Genomic DNA, 7,146 nt, shown 5'->3' with positions numbered 1-7,146 from the left:
GAACACTGAAAGAGGAACTCCCCAGGTTGGCAGGTGCCCAATATGCTACTGGAAATCAGTGGAGAAATAACTCCAGAAAGAATGAAGGGATGGAGCCAAAGCAAAAACAATACCCAGTTGTGGATGTGACTGGTTATAGAAGCAAGAAGCAAGGTCCAATGCTGTAAAGAGCAATATTGCATAGGAACCTGGAACTGTGGTGTTGGAGAAGACTTTTGAGAGTCCCTTGGATTGCAAGGAGGTCTGACCAGTCCATCCTAAAGGAGATCAGTCCTGGGTGTTCATTGGAAGGACTGATGCTAAAGCTGAAACTCCAGGACTTTGCCCACCTCATGCGAAGAGTTGACTCATTGGTAAAGACCCTGATGCTAGGAGGGATTGGGGGCAGGAGGAGAAAGGGACAACAGAGGATGAGATGGCTGGATGACATCATCGACTCTATGGACATGAGCTTGAGTAGACTCCAGGTGTTGGTGATGGACAGGGAGATCTGGCGTGCTATAATTCATGGGGTCGCAAAGAGTCAGACACGACTGAGCGACTGAAATGAACTGAGTCTCACTTAATTATTTTTGCTTTTATTGCCTGTGCTTTTGGTATTATAACCATGAAATTGTTGTCAACAGCAATGTCATGAAGTTTTTCTCTTATGTTTTCTTCTATGAATTTTACCGCTTCTGGTCTTATGTTTAAAATTTTAATCCATTTTGAGTTAATTTCCAAATAAGGTCCCAATGTCATTCTTTTGCATGTGGATATTTAGTCTTGTGACTCAAGACTTTGAAATTTTCCTTTTTTATTTAAGCATTATCTCTCTTTGAGCTGTTTATTTTTAACTTTTTGGACTGCCGAATTATTTGCTTGTTATAGTTCCTCAAGTTACTTTTAGTGTCTAACATCTATTCTTTCATTAATTCCACTCCTTTGGAACTTATATTCTAATATGTGAAATATTTTTTCCAGTTTGTGTATAACATTTCGATTTGAGAAAATCATTTTGTGCTCTAACTGAACCTCCTTTTAAATCTTATTACATTTTTGTTAAAATTGTCAACTGGTTTTCCTGCCTGTTCCGCTTCACTGGTGTTGACTTGTAGCTCGTTCTTCCCCCTAAGTATGTTGTTACGTTTTATTGTCTGCTTGCATTTCTGTACACACCCTCAGCTGCTGGGTCACTTAGAGCCTATAGGGAAGTGGTAAACCAATAATGTGAACAGATTTTCTTCTTTTTGTGCAGACTTGTAGTGAACAAGTTTACATATTAAGTCTCTGTCAATACAGAAAGATGGAGCATTTTATATTAGTATATATATAGTCTGTAAACTGCTGTTCCTCAAAATATTTCCTTCAACAGCAAAACAAAGGTTATCTGTGTAGGTATTTTCCACAGGCTGAATCCTATGTTGAGATTTCCCTTTTACACCCCTTGCTAAAACTAGCCCCATCTTTTGCATACAACATGCCTCCTATAAATAGTAAAATCCCTGTTCATGGCAATGGATAGATTTATACAATAGCTAAATCTTCAAGCAACCCTGGGCAAAGAGCCTGAAAAGAGGAAGTCCTGTCTCATGTATTACCTCATGTCATCCTTACAACGGCCCTGTGAAACATCAGTGATGTCCATGTTTCACAAATAAGGAAATAGAAACCCCAAGAGTTAGCCATTGTCTCCTGTCAAAACTGTGCTGCACATAGAGGCTGTCATGAGGATCTGATTTAGCCTGAGGTTAAAGCTTGGGTTAACATTGGCTTAAAACTCAACATTCAGAAAACTAAGATCATGGCATCTGGTCCCATCACTTTGTGACAAATAGATGGAGAAACAGTGGAAAAAGTGACAGACTTTATTGGGGGGGGGGCTCCAAAATCACTGCAGATGGTGACTGTAGCCATGAAATTAAAAGACACTTGCTCCTTTGAAGAAAAGCTATGACCAACCTAGACAGCATATTAAAAAGTAGAGTCATTACTTTACCAACAAATGTCCGTCTAGTCAAGGCTATGGTTTTTCCAGTAGTCATGTATGGATGTGAGAGTTGGACTATAAAGAAAGCTGAGCACCAAAGAATTGGTGCTTTTGAATTGTGGTGTTGGAGAAGACTCTTGAGAGTCCCTTAGACTGCAAGGAGATCTAACCAGTCAATTCTAAAGGAAATGAGTCCTGAATGTTCACTGGAAGCACTGATACTGAAGCTGACACTCCAATACTTTGGCCATCTGATGTGAAGAACGGACTCACTGGAAAAGACCCTGATGCTAGGAAAGACTGAAGGCAGGAAGAGAAGGGGACAACAGAAGATGAGATGGTTGGATGGCATCACCAATATGATGGACATGAGTTTGAGCAAGCTCCGGGTGTTGGTGATGGACAGGGAAGCCTGGCGTGCTGCAGTCCATGGGGTTGCAAAGAGTTGGACACAACTGAGTGGCTGAAATGAACTGAACTGAAAGCTTGGGTCTTTAACCTCACCCTCCCTTGTCATGTTTCCTGGACAGCTAAAGAAGCAGTCAGTGGCTGTGACTGAGACTGCAGAGAAGTGTCACTGAAACCAAAAGTGAGTAATATACAAAAACAACCTTGATCACTGCTAGTGGGAGTGTAAGGACAAGCATTCTCAGTCCCTGAATTTAGAAATAAAATGTTAGCAATTGGTGAATAAATATTTGAGTGTGTGTATCAAAGGAATTTAAAGCACTATTTAAAATTTTACACGATAATTCTAATTCTGGGGTTTCATCTGAAATGATAAAATGCTTTTACAAAGCATGTGGTTTGTTTCAGCATGATTCAAGATTAGAAAAAGTTGAAAATGAATTATATATCAACATAAAGAAAAATAGGTAAAGCAAAATAATCCCACAGAAGAAAAAAATCTGGAAGGAGTTGTGACATATTGCTGGAGTTGACTACCTTATTTATGTAAGTGTATATAGGTATATGTTTTTATAAATCAGTTCAGTTCAGGCGGTCAGTCGTATCTGACTCTGTGACCACATGAATTGCAGCAGGCCAGGCCTCCCTGTCCATCACCAACTACCGGAGTTCACTCAGACTCATGTCCATCGAGTTAGTGATGCCATCCAGCCATCTCATCCTCTGTCGTCCCCTTCTCCTTCTGCCCCAAATTCCTCCAGCATCAGAGCCTTTTCCAATGAGTCAACACTTCGCATGAGGTGGCCAGAGTATTGGAGTTTCAGCTTTAGCATCATTCCTTCCAAAGAAATCCCAGGGCTAATCTCCTTCAGAATGGACTGGTTGGATCTCCTTGAAGTCCAAAGGACTCTCAAGAGTCTTATCCATCACCACAGTTCAAAAGCATCAATTCTTTGGCATTCAGCTTTCTTCACAGTCCAACTCTCACATCCATACATGACCACAGGAAACACCGAAGCCTTGACTAGACAGACCTCAGTCGGCAAAGTAATGTCTCTGCTTTTCAATATACTATCTAGGTTGGTCATATCTTTCCTTCCAAGGAGTAAGCGTTTTTTAATTTCATGGCTGCAATCACCATCTGCAGTGATTTTAGAGCCCAGAAAAAGAAAGTCTGACACTGTTTCCACTGTTTCCCATCTATTTCCCATGAAGTGATGGGACCAGATGCCATGATCTTCATTTTCTGAATGTTGAGCTTTAGGCCAACTTTTTCGCTCTCCTCTTTCACTTTCGTCAAGAGGCTTTTTAGTTCCTCTTCACTTTCTGCCGTAAGGGTGATGTCATCTACATATCTGCAGTTATTGATATTTCTCCTGGCAATCTTGATTCCAGCTTGTGTTTCTTCCAGTCCAGTGTTTCTCATGATGTACTCTGCATAGAAGTTAAATAAGTAGGGTGACAATATACAGCCTTGACGTACTCCTTTTCCTATTTGAAACCAGTCTGTTGTTCCATGTCCAGTTCTAATTGTTGCTTCCTGACCTGCATACAGATTTCTCAAGAGGCAGGTCAGGTGGTCTGTATTCCCATCTCTTGAAGAATTCTCCATAGTTTATTGTGATCCATACAGTCAAAGGCTTTGACATGGTCAATAAAGCAGAAATAGATGTTTTTCTGGAACTCTCTTGCTTTTTCCATGATCCAGTGGATGTTGGCAATTTGATCTCTGGTTCCTCTGCCTTTTCTAAAACCATCAGGAAGTTCATGGTTCACATATTGCTGAAACTTGGCTTGGAGAATTTTGAGCATTACTTTACTAGCGTGTGAGATGAATGCAATTGTGCAGTAGTTTGAGCATTCTTTTGCATTGCCTTTCTTTGGAATTGGAATGAAAACTGACTTTTTCCAGTCCTGTGGCCACTGCTGAGTTTTCCAAATTTGCTTGGATATTGAGTTCAGCACTTTCACAGCATCATCTTTCAGGATTTGAAACAGCTCAACTGGAATTCCATCACCTCCACTAGCTTTGTTCATAGCGATGCTTTCCAAGACCCACTTGACTTCACATTCCAGGATGTCTAACTCTAGATTAGTGATCACACCATCATAATTATCTGGGTCATGAAGATCTTTTTTTACAGTTCTTCTGTGTATTCTTGACACCTCTTCTTAATATCTTCTGCTTCTGTTAAGTCCATACCATTTCTGACCTTTATCGAGCCCATCTTTGCATGAAATGTTCCCTTGGTATCTCTAATTTTCTTGAAGAGATCTCTAGTTTTTCCCATTCTGTTCTTTTCCTCTATTTCTTTGCATTGATCGCTGAAGAAGGCTTTTTCATCTCTTCTTGCTATTCTCTGGAACTCTGCATTCAGATGCTTATATCTTTCCTTTTCTCCTTTGCCTTTTGCCTCTCTTCTTTTCACAGCTATTTGTAAGGCCTCCCCAGACAGCCATTTTGCTTTTCTGCATTTCTTTTCCATGGGGATGGTCTTGATCCCTGTCTCCTGTACAATGTCACGAACCTCTTTCCATAGTTCATCAGGCACTCTATCTATCAGATCTAGGCCCTTAAATCTATTTCTCATTTCCACTGTATAATCATAAGGAATTTGATTTAGGTCATACATGAATGGTCTAGTGGTTTTCCCGTCTTCAAAATTTTCTATCATGTGTCATTTGATCATCAGATCAACTATGACGGCACTGGCTTGGCCTGCTCTTGGCTATAACAGAGTAAGAAATGGTACATTGAATCATATATGTCCAGTAAGGCAGGAAACTTCTCTTATTGTAGTAGGTAGATCCTTGAGTGCTCATCAGATCAGGGGCAAAAGATCAAAATAGAGTCAAAGACCTATAAAGATTGCAAATAAATACATGTAAGGGTATTCAACATCTTTTATCATTAACAAAATACTAATTAAAACAATAATAAGATATGACTAGAGATGTATTAGAATGAAGAAAATCCAGAAAGCTGACAAAATGAGTTGTGAGCAAGAACATGGAGAAAAACAAACTCTCCTCCATTGCTGGTAAGAATGTAAAAAGGTACAATCACTTTGGAAGACAGTTTGACAGTTACTTACAAACTGTCAAACATATTCTTTATCATGTGGTGTAGCAGTTGCACTATTAAGTATTTACTGAGCTGATATTAAAACTTTTGCCTACATAAATACCCTACCCATAAATGTTTGTAGCTGCTTTATTCATAATATCCCCAAACTGGAAGCAACCAAGATGTCCTTCAAATCTGTGAACAGATAAACAAACTTTGGGTGGACTATAATGAAATATTAATGATAGACAGAAATGAGCTATCAGGCTGCACAAAAACATGTGAGTCTTCAATTCACTTTGCTAAGTGAAAGAAGACATTCTGAAAAGACCACATGCTGTGATTCCATTATATAGAGACAAGAAAAAGTGGTTACCAGGAATTTGGAAAGGGAAGATAGTTGAGTTGTAAGGAATCTTTTAGGGTATTGAATCTTTTCTGTATGATTCCAAAATGGAGACTATATGAAACCATGCATTTTCACAAATGCATGGAACTTTACAGTACAAAAGGAAACATATACGAAAATGTTCAAAAATCATTTGGGAAGTCAGGGATTTGCAGGATCAGACAAAGGCTGTGACAAAAGAATCTCACTGTATTACAGAGGTATAATACAGTCTCACCAAAGAGAATGGAGAGGAAAATGCTAACCTAAGTAGCTTTGCAAATGAGTTTACATGGTAAGACTGAGGAAAAAGAAATGTGCATAAGCACTGTACTCTAGGTGGAGGTGTGGTTTTCTTTCAGGATATGGGTTAACACACCTGAAACTACCATTCACATATATGGAATTAGATAGGAGTGGATGGGAAAGGGTGGGTGCAAGGTTTCTCACTGTTAAAGCAGGAAATTACATATAAGCAATGGTGAAATACTAAAATGACCCATCAGTACCAATTCACTTCATATAGAGGGATACATATAGAAATATTTATAGATCTGTTAATATCTATAAATAAAGACATGATATATGTAGACATAATATGTAGTGTATGTATTTACACGTTTTCTTATTCTTTCAGCCAAGAAAATATAGAAGCCATGACTTCTGGTAGCACCTGACACCCATACCTTGGTTTCTAATACTATTCTCCAATAAGAGGAAAAAGGAGTCCTTGGAGAAATGGCATATGCTTGAGGCAAGGAATATACAAAATGAGGCTGAAATATCTTATTGTGCCCCAGAAAAAGACACATTAAATCACACACACTAAGTGACTGAATGAATCAATAAATGTGGAGTAATAGACTAATTTCTCTTGTAGAAAAATTTCAAGTAATATATGTAGATAGTCCACATTAAAGAAGGTAGAACATAACTGTCCCCTCCTTAAGTGAGGGCTATCATAATGACTTCATTCCAGAGAGTACAGTATGAAAGGGGGTGGGGAGAATATCTTTATAAATAGAGGAACCAAAAAAACCCTGATCACTCAGCCAGGTGATAAAGGTTAAGATCAACAGTGATATCATGCTGATAATGTGTGTATGTGTGTGTGTGTGTGTGTGTGTGTGTGTGTGCCCGCGCATGTGCGTGTGTTCAGTGTCTCAGTCATGTCTGACTTTTGTGACCCAGTGGACTACCACCCTCCAGACGCCTCTGTCCATGGAATTTTCCAGGCAAGAATGCTGGAGTGGGGTGCCATTTCCTATTCTGGGGATCTTGAATATGTATCCTTAATGTGATATAGTGAGAATG

Source organism: Ovis aries, chromosome 18 (assembly GCF_016772045.2).
Source record: "Ovis aries strain OAR_USU_Benz2616 breed Rambouillet chromosome 18, ARS-UI_Ramb_v3.0, whole genome shotgun sequence".
Lineage (NCBI taxonomy): Eukaryota > Metazoa > Chordata > Mammalia > Artiodactyla > Bovidae > Ovis > Ovis aries.
Note: the sequence above shows the minus strand (reverse complement) of the source record.